The sequence below is a fragment of the Lactuca virosa genome, chromosome 5 (assembly GCF_052849685.1).
Source record: "Lactuca virosa cultivar CGN04683 chromosome 5, Lactuca_virosa_CGN04683_v6, whole genome shotgun sequence".
NCBI classification, from domain to species: Eukaryota; Viridiplantae; Streptophyta; class Magnoliopsida; order Asterales; family Asteraceae; genus Lactuca; species Lactuca virosa.
In genome coordinates, this window is record NC_136430.1 from 10128676 (window position 1) to 10142835 (window position 14160).

The following is a 14160-nucleotide window of genomic DNA, read 5'->3' on the forward strand; positions in this document are numbered from 1 at the left end:
CTTTGGTGAGGGAATCTCTTGGGAAGCAAGCTAGTTGAAGCAAGAGTTTGTGGGTTTCAAGTTCTGCATCAGAAAGGACTCTCTTGAAGGTACTAAATCGTTTTTCCCTTGGCTCATTCTCTTCTAAACCCCTTTTGTGCATAAGTTTAGAAAAGGACTCTTGTGATTAAGCCAAGATCTGAAGTTGTAACTTCAGATCTGGACTCCCCTTGGCTTCTGGATTCATAAAGCCATCAACCTTGTCTAGTATGAGCCTTCTCTCAAGGATGTGACTTCATTGCAAGCTTAGTTGTGCCATTTTAGGGTCTTAAAGCCTTGCATGTACGTAAAGTTTGCAACTTTACGTGATAAGCATGCCTAAGGAAGTTGGATCTGCAACTTGGGGCCTTGGCATGGCTTAGAAAGTGTCTGCATGGATAAAGGGCTGAAGAGACCCGACGAGTCGCATAGTCGACTCGACGAGTCATATGAAGATAGGCATTGAACTCGACGAGTTGGATGAACAACTCGGCGAGTCTGATGAAGATCGCCGAAGACTCGACGAGTTGGATGAACAACTCGGCGAGTCGGATGAGTTTCTCCAGGATATGTATGCGTGTGTATCCGTCGAGTTGCAAGAAGGACACTCGACGGGTGGCCTTAAAGTTTGATCGAGAATCGGAGGAACTTGACGAGTCACCTCGATGACTCGGCGAATTGGAAAGTGTTTCAAGGAACTCGGCGAGTTAAGGTCAACATGGACTGTTGACCTTGACTGAGGACTTTGACTTTGACCAGGGGTTGACTGGTGGGTTATGGAGTACCTTATAAGGTTAACGACTTATGAGTATATTGTGCTATGGTAATAGGTGGTGGAGCCTGTGTCAAGTGTTTCGAGAGTTGGGTTTATCTACAGAGTCGATATCTGCGAGGTGAGTTATACTCACTATATCGATAGGGTCTATGGCACCAAGGCCGGCCCTTTTTAGTTGTTATCGTGATGGTATGCTACATGTGGATATGATCTGTTAGATCGGAATCAGGATAGACAGTATGTTATGTTTTTATGATCCGTAGGGATAAATATGTTAGTGACCTGCTAGGTCAGTGCTATAGTTATGAGTGATTGCTATGATTGGTGATCAGTGAGATAGATATGTTTGATGATTGTATATGCCAGTATATGTTAGTTATGCGCACATGATTATTTGTTTGTTACTTGGGTTGAGGCGGTCCTACTCTGTGCTAAAGGCCAATACACCCTATGAGCGGTCCGGGGAGACTGTAGGCCCACGTGGCGGTCCAGTCATGCTGAAGGCTCGGTATAGTTTCAGTTGGACTGTAGGCCCGGTAGGGCGGTCCAGTCAGGCTGATGGCCCAGTATGCATGTTGATTGATTGATTATTATGGATATGGTATTATCAGTGTGGTATTGGTATTTTAGGGGTAGCTCACTAAGCCCTCGGGCTTACAGTTTTCAGTTTATTGTTTCAGGTACTTCAGGAGTTCATGGCAAGGCGAAGGCATGACCGTACCGCTCCTCGTCCTTATGATCTGGCTTTTGGGATACTCTGATTGAATAATGAATTGAAAACACTTTTGTAAAAAAATACTATTTGGTTTTATTTATGCTTGAAAAGTTTAAATTTGGCGTAAAAATTTATGGATGTTACAAGTTGGTATCAGAGCCTTGGTTTGAGTGAATTGGAGGAACACTCGTGTGAATCCAGTCTCAAATCAAGGAGGTTTTCGGAAAGTAAAATTTTTAAAATGGTTTTCAAAATAAAGGATGGAGGATGCAGAGGGTACGATCAGCCAGAGCCTGTAAGTAAACCCCAAAATACCATACAGTTATTTGATATTTTGATATGTTAGAACAACATGCTAGTGCTAGGTTAGGGATCTTCAGGAATTGCATGATAGATTTGCCTGATTATACGATGCCTATTAGCCTAGGGTTTCTTGTATATGGAATTGACATCATAATTGTAAATGTTTAGTGTATGCATCACGGCTGTGCATAATAAAGACCTCATAGCCTGAGAATGTTGATTCGGCCTTCGGGTAGGATTGGACATTCGAAAGTCTATTGGGTCCAGCGTTATGTGCAGCTAGTATACACTAGTGCTGCAGGGGATGATGAAAGTTTCATGGATGTGTGAGTTGTGAGAAGCGGTAAGACCAGTTGCGAGATAGTTGATATTCCTCTAGGGGTGAGGGTTGAGCGCATTTTATGATTGATGCTAGTGTTAGGGTGTTGTGGTGATACTTGAGACAAATATGGGTAGGTGTGGAAGGTAGTATGGGCCCGTACTACTGAAAGCACAGGACCCATACGCGTAGCAAGGAAGTCACAACCCCTAGGGTTTGTGGATTTGGTCTCCCGATATTATGTTATTTATCTAATGATTTGAGTATATCTTTCGGTATGGTGGTGACGAGACGTTTTGCTGCTGGGCCCGGATCAGGATCAGGGTCCGCATCGGGGTCAGGGTCGGGAGACGGAGGGTCGGAGGTGCCGGTAGCACCTGAGCCCGTGGTACAGATAGGGACAGAGGAGTTGGATGCCAGGATCTGGGAGATTTTGCACGACGAGATTGTTGCTGCATTCCGAGAGCAGCTGCCATAGATGTTCGGGTCGATTAAGACCGCGATGGTTGAGTACTTTGATGAGCGATATGCAGCTCTAGCAGAGACAGCTGCCGCTGCAGCCACTTCGGCTGTAACTGCGGCAGGGATTGGAGGAGGAGCCAGCAGGGCTTTCCAGTACCGGGACTTCGATAATACGAAGCCCCCGACATTTGATGGTACACAGGATGCGATCAGAGCTATGAGGTGGTTATCAGACGTAGAGGGATGTTTCTTCACGTGTTCATGTCCTGCTGACCAAAAGGTCAGGTGTGCCCTGAACCTGCTGAGGCTTGGGGCAAAGGACTGGTGGAGATTGACGATAGGGTCGTACACGGATGATCAGTGAGCTGCTGTTACTTAGGAGCAGTTACGGGATATGTTCGGCACCCGCTACGTTCCACGTGTTGAGCGGGAGCGGCTTGCTCAAGAGTTTTTGACATTGAGACAGGATGGGGAGTCTGTGATGGAGATTACCCGTATGTTCACGGAGAGGGCCATGTTTTGCCCGGAGTTTGCTTCAAATCAGTCTCAGATGAATCGTTATCTGAGTATGCTCAAGACTGATATTCGACAGTTTGTGTCTACACATCGATGTGATACCCTCTTGGATCTTGAGGAGGTCGCGAGGCGGCGTGAGTTGGAGATAGAGCTGCAGTTGAGGGAGCAGCGTCAGTCACCGGTACAATCTCAGTCGGCGCCTAAGCGGTCTAAGATCTCTGATACTCGGACTGGGAGTCAGCAGAGCCGCACTTGTGGAAAGTGTGGCAGGGGACATTCAGGAGTTTGTCGAGCAGGAGGTGGGTGCCACAAATGTGGCAAGGAGGGGCACTATGCCAGGGACTGCCGTCAGTCCGCCCCTCCAGCAGATATGAGGATTTGTTACCATTGTCATCAGGTTGGTCACGTGAAGACCAACTGTCCGCAGCTCGCCGCCAAGCCGGCGTAGGGTCCCGCGTCAGCTACTGTGAGGATTGGGGATGGGAGGTCAGTCAAGGTGGAGCCTCCGAAGGCTCAGGGTCGCGCCTTCCAGCTCACGGCCGAGGAGACCAAGGCAGCACCGGATGTGGTTGCTGGTACGTTTCTTTTCTCTGTCTCAGTTATTGTATTGTATTATGCTTATTTGTTGTACCTGTGATTAGGTACGTTTTTAGTGAGCTCTTTGCCTGCTTTGGTTTTATTTGACTCGGGGGCGAGTCGGTCGTTCGTATCTCAGACTTTCAGTAGAGGGTTTAGTGTGCCGGTAGATGAGCTTGAGTGTCCGTTGCGAGTTTCGATCGCCAACGAACACGGGGTTTCTGCTTCTTCGGTCTACCGGGGATGCGAGTTGGAGATTTTTGGGGTGCCCTTCCCGATAGATTTGATTCCTATTCCCATGGGGGAAGTGTGCGTGATCGTAGGGATGGATTGGCTCAAACGATTTGGCGTCATGATCGACTGTGAGGTACAGCGAGTGGTAGTTCGAACCCCAAGTGGGGGAGAACTGGTGGTATTGGCGAGGGCACCAGGATGGGATCAGGTTTTTGTTTGGCGGCCAGGGTTCGACAGTATATTCAACACGGATGTGCCGGTTATTTGGCGTATGTGGTAGACACGCGGGTTAGGGATCAGCCCACGGTTTCGGAGGTCCCAGTAGTCAGAGAGTTCGCTGACGTGTTTCCGGAGGAGTTACCCGGAGTGCTTCCGGAGAGGCAAGTTGAGTTTAGGATTGATCTAGTGTCGGGTGCGGCCCCTATCGCTAAGGCGTCGTACCGACTGGCACCGCCAGAGATGCAGGAGTTGTCATCTCAGTTGCAGGAGCTGCTGGGTAAGCAGTTTATTCGTCCGAGTGGTTCCCCATGGGGAGAACCGATCCTTTTCGTCAGGAAGAAGGACGGTTCGCACAGGAAGTGCATTGCCTATAGGGAGTTGAATAAGTTAACGGTGAAGAACCGTTATCCACTCCCGAGGATAGATGATCTTTTCGATCAACTGCAGGGTGCATCTTGGTTTTCCAAGATCGATTTGAGGTCCGGATATCACCAGATCCGGGTGAGGGAGGAAGATGTGGAGAAGACCGCGTTTCAGACTCGTTATGGTCATTACGAATTCGTGGTGATGCCGTTTGGGCTCACCAACGCGCCGGCAGTGTTCATGGATTTGATGAACCGGGTCTGTAGACTGATGCTCGATCGCTCGGTCATTGTGTTCATAGACGATATATTGGTGTATTCCAAGACACGAGAGCAGCACGAGGAGCACCTCAGGGAGCTGCTGGAGGTTCTGCGACGAGAACGGTTGTATGCCAAGTTCTCGAAGTGTGAGTTTTGGTTACGAGAGGTCCAGTTCCTCGGGCATCTCGTTAACCAGGAGGGGATTTTGGTCGACCCGGCCAAAGTCGAGGCAGTTATGCAGTGGGAGATTCCGAAATCTCCCTCCGACATCAGGAGTTTCTTGGGATTAGCAGGGTACTACCGGAGATTCATTCGAGATTTTTCCAAGATTGCAGTACCCCTCACGCGTCTAACGAGGAAGGGGTGGATTTCCGGTGGGGCCTTGAGCAGCAGAGGGCGTTTGAGACCCTCCGGCAATGTTTGTGTGAGGCGCCAGTGTTGACGCTCCCCGAGGGAGTCGAGGATTTTGTGGTATTTTGTGATGCATCCATCACAGGTCTGGGGGCGGTCCTCATGCAGAGGGGACGAGTGATAGCCTATGCATCGCGGCAGCTGAAGCCGCATGAGACGAGATACCCCACGCACGATCTTGAGTTGGGAGCGGTGGTTTTCGCTCTCAAGATTTGGAGGCATTATCTGTACGAGGTCCGATGTACTATATACATAGATCACAAGAGTTTGAGGCACATTATGGATCAGCCGAACCTGAATATGAGGCAGCTCAGGTGGCTGGATGTAGTCAAGGACTATGATTGTGAGATCCTTTACCATCCTGGTAAAGCGAATGTGGCTGCGGACGCTTTGAGCCGCAAGTCAGCTGGGTCTTCTACCCCGGCAAGGTGTGTAAGGATAGCGGTGGATTCCCCGCTTGTGAGCTTGATTAGGGATGCTCAGGTCGAGGGCATGAGACCAGAGAACTGGAAGATGGAGCGGATTAAGGGCGAGAACGCCCTGTTTGTTCAGGATAGCCGTGGATTATTGACCCGACACGGTCGGGTTTGGGTTCCGATGACCGGAGGGATCCGGCAGACAGTGATGGAGGAGGCTCATAAGTCTCACTTTTCTATTCACCCAGGGGCCACCAAGATGTACCGGGATTTGAGTTTGAGTTATTGGTGGCCCGGAATGAAGCGAGAAATCGCTGAGTATGTTGAGAGGTGCTTAACCTGTAGGATGGTCAAGGCCGAGCATCAGAGGCCGCATGGCAAGCTGCAGCCTCTGGAGATTCCCATGTGGAAATGGGAGCAGATCACGATGGATTTCATTACCAAGCTGCCGAGAACGGCGAAGGGTCTGACACTCGGTTGAATTGAATGGCTGGACTTTACAAGGCAATAATTTGCGGGTTGTTACATCATCCCTCCGTTAGATGGAATTTTGTCCCAAAATTAGCTTTCTTAGCAGTACTACTGGGGTTGTGCTACTCTGATTTGCATAATACCCACTCGTAGACCTGGCAACTTTGCTCTAGTGTCCATGATAGGATTCATACCTGGTCCATCTATCATTACCTCGTGTATACAAGTCGTATATAATTAAGATTAGTTAGACGGTCGGATGTGCGACTCTGCCCCAGGTCCACAACCAAACAAGGAACAGGAGATAGGGCGGAATCACACATACTAAATCTGTGTAATCATAATCATATACCACCCTCGCGTATACACTTAATAGTGATAGGTGGGCTGTATTCGTCCTTAGCCTCTATGCTTGAACTTGGTCTGCTGAACGAGTGGTATTTCGGGAAGGTCTGCGGAACATACGACGACAAGGCTTCGGAGGGCAAAGTACTCTTTGCACGAGTACTTCGGGGTTTAGAATACGAGGTAGACGATTCCGAGGTCTGGGTCAGACTGTCGTTACGAATGACGGAGGTTTTGCGAATTTGACGGTTAAGGCGATAGAAGCATATTAACTTAGTATGGTGAGGACCACGCCAACTCATGACGAATGATAGCAACAGACTCTTTACTGAACAAAGTTTGGCCTATTTGAAAGAAACGTCTGTTATACGATGATGTATCCCTAGGGTGCTCGACAATGTACTTTGTGTAAACGTTCTAGTGCTTTCTGTTTTATCCTTGATGTTAACACTTCTACGTATCGTACCGCGATGAGCGGGTACATACTGTGAAAGTGCTTTGATAACTAGTGTCAATACTTTATACTACGATCCTCGTTGGTACCACTACGATCGCCTGGAATATACAAGTTATGAATAATTAAGATGAATTAGAAAGTCGATTGAGTAACTCTACCTCAAATCCACAACCAAACAAGGAACAGTAATTAAGGCGGAATCACTCACTCTAAGTCTGCAAAATCTTAGCTATGCACAACCCTGATGTACATACTAAGCCATCATAGCTTCTCTGAACGGATCTTTTAGTTCTCTTGAATACTATGACTTGTTCCGATAAGTGAGTTATTATAATTACTTTTAAATGTTTTCCCCAAGTTTTAATCTTATATAAATATAAATTAATTTTTTTTAAATAATTACTATATCGAAGACGTACCGCTGCTCGCTGGCGACTCCGGGGTTGACTCTCCTGCGGTGATCATCAGAATTCGTCCATCCGCTCCTGAGTTCTTTGTTATCGGGCAGTCCTTCCTATAGTGTCCATTCTCACCACAGCCATATCAGGCTTGGTTTTCTTCAACTCCGGGGACTTCGGAGATCGGTTGAGTCGGTGCCCTGCAGAAACGGACTGTGTGTCCTTTTCTATGGCAGTTCAGACACTGCGTTTCCCGACATACTACGGTGTGGTGATAGTTGCACTTTCCACACTTCGGGAGAGTTCCAGCATATCGACTGGTAGGTGCTGGAGTAGCAGGTGTTGTGCCGACGTACATAGTACTCGTTTGTTGCTCCTGCGGGGGTTCCTGTGTTGTTCGCTTCTTCTTCCTCTTGTTCCCCGACTTCCGTTTATTGTCCTCTCCCCTCGATGGCTCAGGAATGGGGACTACCACGCCATGGCAGACTCCATGGTCAATGAGTCGCTGGTCCAGGTGTTTGGCACTATCGAATGTGGTTGGGTTAGAAGACAACACATCTCCTTGGATCGGGGCAGATAAACCCCAGATGTATCTTTCTATCTTCTTGCTCTCCGAGGTAACCATCCTGGGGCATAGTGCTGCCAGGTCGCTAAACATGTCAGTGTAGGCCATTATGTCTGAGCCGACCATAGTGTGCTCCCATAATTCTTGTTCCAGCTTTTGAACTTTGCCCCTTGGGCAGTATTCTTCCAGCATTAACTCTTTTAGGTTCTCCCAACCCATTGAGTTAGCCACTGATAGGGTCAGTGACTTAACATGGCTATTCCACCATGTTAGGGCTCTTTTGGAGAAGGTGCAGGCAACAAACTTCATTTTGCTCCCTTCTGGGCACAAACAGATTGCAAAGATCAAATATGTTTTCTCGAACCATCGCATCAGAGCGATGACTCTACCATTTCCATTAAAGGATTTGGGTTTGCAGTTCATGAAGTCCTTGTACGAACACTCCCTCGGGTGTCCGTGAGTAACTCCGAGGTTGGATAAGTGGGTACCGCTACCAGATCCGAAGGTATCACTTTCGCCGAAGTGAGCTAGAGCAGTTGCCACTGCGGCTGATATCGTTGCTTGAAGAGCAGCAGGATCGAACTGTGGAGGAGGTAGTGGTGGTTGAGTTGGAGTTATCGGAGTAGTGCGCCTGTTTGATCTGCGAGGAGGCATCTTTGCTAAAAGAATACAAAGATGAGATGGAATAAGTCTATAGCAGTGGATATAAGCCGAAAGCTGAAAGACAAGGTTATCCTAGTTCTGAGTGTATCTGGTTCTGACTTTCATAGGGTTCTGGAAACAATTCATAAAGGAGTCTATACAAAATAAACTTTATGAATTAGAAATGGCTATCCTCGAATGAATATCTGTGACCTGAATAATTGTTACCAGTTGCACGAAAGAAAATAATCCTAACACATAGAGTGAGCAGTGTCTCCACTAGCTCATTAAGTTAACCAAGATTATTATTTATTAGTGTGATGCATAAGACGTTTTGGTTACTTCGGCTGATCCTTCTTTGAAAACTTCTCATGAACCTGTTCTAGTTCCTCCTTGACTCTTCTGTTGACTGCTATGAGGAAGCGGTTACATCTATCTGGGTTTGTCGTGCGAGAATGGAAGTGTCTAAAGAATCTATGAGATTAAGTGAAACATTATGGGGTGATCCTTACATAGTCCTCCTATAATTGTACAATGTATACAAGTTGTATATAATTTAAGGTTAAATAGACCTTAGAATAAATGATCCTACTCCAAAACCACAACCAAACAAGGAACATGTAGTGAAGCATAGACCACAAATTCTAAGTCTATAAAATCTCAATTATATAAAACCTTGGGAGTATACATTGCAAAATTATAGATCTATCCGTAAGGGTCTTTTAAGTTATCACATAAGTTATTTATATAGTGCCTAAAATACTCCTATAGTATTTTAATGTAATGTACTTGATATGTTTTAAACTTGTTGTCGTGTTATAGTATCATAAAATACTCCCATAGTATATTATCCTTATGTACTGATCTAGAAATCCCTTGACTAGCGTTAGGTAAGTTTTAAGACCGTTGCAACACCACATCACTCCCAAACACATGTCGGTCACATCTCGAATGAATATAGTTGACCAGGCTATATTGATCCTAGCTATGATTACATAACTGTCCAGGTTTGACCGCAGTGTTCAACCTTTAAATACTTTTGTTCTGTTCTTCTTGTGATACTTGTTCTAGTATGTATATATGTATAAGCACGTATGTATACTTTTATAAGGTATTGTTATATTTTTAAAATATAATATTATCCAGAGCACTTCGACCCCATTGTATTTATAGTTGTATATCTTTTATCGGTTGATATACTTAGTTCACTATAAACAATGCTCTGATACCAATCTGTCACACCCCCAAACCGGAACGGCGGAAACGTTCGGGGATGGAGGACATCATGTTTAGTATCACAAGTCATGTATCATAGTAATAAAAGTAATAGACAACCATTTCATTAGAAAGAAAGTGTTTACAAAGTATGTGGTTCACATAACGTAGACTACAAAAGTAATAACAAAAAGACATGAAGCTATTATGCTCCATCTTCTGAATCCCAGTGCGCGTACCTGTCTACTGGTCTCCTGAGAATACAAGTTATTTTGAAAGCGTAGATCAACATTTAAGCTGGTGAGTTCATAAGATTTTAGTGATGTAAGTAAGTTGTAAGTTCTTTTAGAAAAGTTCGCATATTCCTCCAGAAAATCCTATATTTCCTGCTTTGATGAAAGATAAGTAAAAATGACTCTACAATCCTTTCTATGAGTACTAAATGGATACAAGTTATATACAACCCAAAGTAAACAAACAATCGGTTGTGTGTATCTGCCCTAAGTCCACAACTAAACAAGGAACAGGAAATGAGGCGGAAGGCACACATCCCATTGTTTGTTGGATCATCGTTGTATATAACCCTGGCGTATTCACTTGGTACTCACGGAGTTAATTGTAATAGTTCCTTTATATTTGATGAAAACATTCTTTAAGAAAACCCTTATTTCTTTTAGTAAAAATGGTAACCACAATAGTTTCTTCTATAATCACTTAGTTTATACAAGCTATATATAACCTAATATCGAACGGATAGTTAATTGTGTGAATCTGCCCTAAGCTCACTACCAAACAAGGAACATGAAGTAAGGCGGAAAGCACACATCTAACTACCTATCGGGTATTAATTATATATAACCATGATGTATAAACTAAGGTATTATAAAATTAACCACCTATGGTCCTTTATGTTATACTGGTTTAATAAAATGGATTAAACCCTTGTTCTGGTAAGTTTCTAGTTTTTTCTATCAAATGTTCTATTTGAAAAGTATGTTTTGTACTAGAAAACGGTGTATTGAATTAGTAGGTTGGGTGAATCTGCTCTAAGCCCACAACCAAACAAGGAACAGGAAATGAAGCGGAAAGCACACATCCTACTACCTGTCGGATCCGCTTAATATATATCCCTGATGTATAAACTAAGGAATCATAAAGTCAGCATTATAGGCCCCTTTCTACTGAATGTACTAGACCCGACTGTTCTGTTTGTTGTTTGTAATGATGTATGTTTTCCCTAGTTTATAACTATCTTTACTTGAAAATAGTTTGCATTACATTTCAAGTGAGATTATCACAATATGAAAGTAATGGGAAAATGTAAGTTCACAGTTGTCTTTTAAATTGACATACTAAAGTACTTGTTCATGTTACTAGTATGTTATGCAGCGTTATTATATTGTTTAGACAATTACTAGGAGTAATGAATCCTATACTCTTAACGCTTTTATCAATACTGTTGTGAGTTTTGTTTTATTTATTAATGTCCGGTACTTTGTAGATGTACCCCTTTATAAATAACACCGGTACTTTGTAGATGTACCATATATATAACGCCGATACTTTGTAGGTGTACCCCATATATATATATATATATATATATATATATATATATATATATATATATATATATATATAACTCCGGTACTTTGTAGATGTACCCCATATAGATATAAATCATGGCATATTGTAGATGCACCATATATATATATATATACATATATATATATATATATATATATATATATATATATATATATATATATATATATCCTTTATACTACTTTTATTATCACCTTTTGTTTAGAACAATGAGTTAGTGATACGTTCCCTTCCTAGGTTACTGGGAATCATTAGTATAATTATGTAAATCATGATTTGTTCTTCTGTTATAGTATATAGTATGTTCTTTCTGTTATCGTGTATTGTATCTTCCTCCCTGTTTCTCTATATAGTATGTTCTCTATGTTATCGTGTATTGTATCTACCTCCCTGTTTCTCTTTATAGTATGTTCTCTCTGTTCTAGTGTCTAGTGTGAACTGAACCTCTAAACTATACCTATTATAGTTTACTAGTATCTTTACTTTGAACTGTTACTGACTTGAAGAAAAGACTCATTTATCTATTAAGTTATGATTTTACTTTAAAAACGGAGTTCTATAAACTATAAAGTAACATAACTTTTAAAAGAGTTTTTGAAATGTTTTGATCACTTATAAATACATAACCAATCTATTGAAATGATGTTTATAACAAAACATTTACACAATTATCATTGTGTTCAACTTGTATTGCCCCCTTTAAAAGCATTTAAAACAGTTTAAAAGATTGATTATAGGGGTATGAACTCACCTTATGTGGGTGATTCAATCGAATGTGCGCGTAAGGATGAGAAGTTCCACGAATGAAGTCCCGTGACACAATCGAGTCCTAATGACATATAATGGCATGAATATAGTGTTTAGAAGCAACTTACGATTTAGGAGGATTTGGATGAAGAACTTGATGATAGTTGAGAGAGAAATCTTATACCTAGACTTGGGAGTTGAAGAAATGGCTAGAAATGAAGGGGATATCATACTTATGGCGGTGGTGTACGGCCGTACACTCATGTGTACGGCCGTACACTCCTTCTGATGGAGTGTTCGACTCGATTTCAACGCAAAGAACTTTAGCTGACACCTCCCTAAACCCAATGCTTGAATGTACTGAGCTTAGAACCCTTAAAGGGACTCTAAACAATGCTAACTGATAGCAGAAATGGGTCTGACACTCGGTTGAATTGAATTTTACAAGGCAAAAATTTTCGGGTTGTCATACCATCTATACGCTAAGCGTACTCGTTGATTAAGCGTACAGGCTTGTACGCCCATCATACTCACCCAATAAGTCCAATCCTTCCATTAAGCTCCTAATGCATTAATCCAGAAGTCTAAACCACATATCTGAGTCCAATAAGTGTCTAGAACCATAAAGTCACTGACTTGGTGACTTTGCATGCCCCAATAAGATCCAACCTCAAAATATTGCATTCTATCATCATGAAAAGGATCCAAACTTATGCATAGATGGGTTTAAACCCTAAAGGTACCAACTTTATGGACCTTGAACTTCAGAAACACCAAGAGGGGCAACTCAAAGCTCCAAGAGTGGCGTCATGCCACTAGATCATATCCATGGGGTCAAAAAGGAACCAAAACTCATAAATGATAGAACTAAGTCATCAATGACCAAGTTCATATCTTTATTATACCTCAAACAAGTTGGAAATGAAGCATATAATCCAAATCCATAAGCTCTTCCATGATCCTCAACCTTGCACCAATCTCCTACTTATTGGATATGGACCAAAACACAAAAAATGAATACCATGAGCTCAAAATACCATCATGAAGACTAAAGATCGATTTCTAGGGTTTTGAGGAATTGGAGGCTAGTAGAGAGACCATCCCTAAATACTTAATGAAGTTATATAGGGTACATCAACAAAATTAGGGTTTTCATTAAGATGCATGTACGCCCTGCGTACGTGCCCGAAGGCACGATCCTGCCTCGCATCATTACGCCCTGCGTACACCTTTGTATGCCCCGCATACTGGATTTGGAACTGGTACGCCATGCGTAAATATATGTACGCCCCACATACTGCTTAACCCTTTAACCCTAATTTACTCTGAAGGTCATAACTTCCTCGTTATCAGTCCGATTTCGACGATCCTTATATCCATGAAAAGGTAACGAGAAGCTCTACATTTTAACCAACTCATACCTGCCTTACAATTGTTGGATTTTATGTACTCTAACATCCATACGGTGCACATACAACCCTAATGCTTTGGATCTAAGTTTTCTCTAATTATACATGCAATATTCATTTTTCAAAGCATGAAGCCTAACTAGCATGCAAAGGTTATATTTGAATCATAAAAACTAGTTAGAAGATTACCTTGTGTAGTAGCTTGTAGAATCTTGGCCTTAAAAGAGCTTAGCACCTCAAGTGTGATTCCTCAAAGAAGTGACAAACGCCAATAAACAATTAGATGAATATGAGAGAGGTTTATGAGACTCTAAAATCGGCTAGCTCTTCTTCGAATGCAAGGGTGGTCGATTTTAGGGCTTAGGGTATACATTTATAGTGTAGAATTCCAAGAGTCATATGTTTAACCCTAATTCTTACACTTAAGCTTATGATCCAATAATTGATTTGGATCAAGACTTCATGGACTAACTCATAAGCTTAGCCCATCACAAATCAACCATGGATCATTAGCCCAAACCATATGTATCACTGATTACATAATCAGTCCCCGTTAATTTAATTAGTCTCTTTTGATCACTAAATTAATTCCAAATTAATTCTTGATCAATACTAATTAAATAATATGATTTCCCAATTAATATATTTTTCTTATAATATATTAATAAATCGCAAATGACCTCTTTCTCAAATATCCATCTATCAAATTGTTCTGGTGAAGG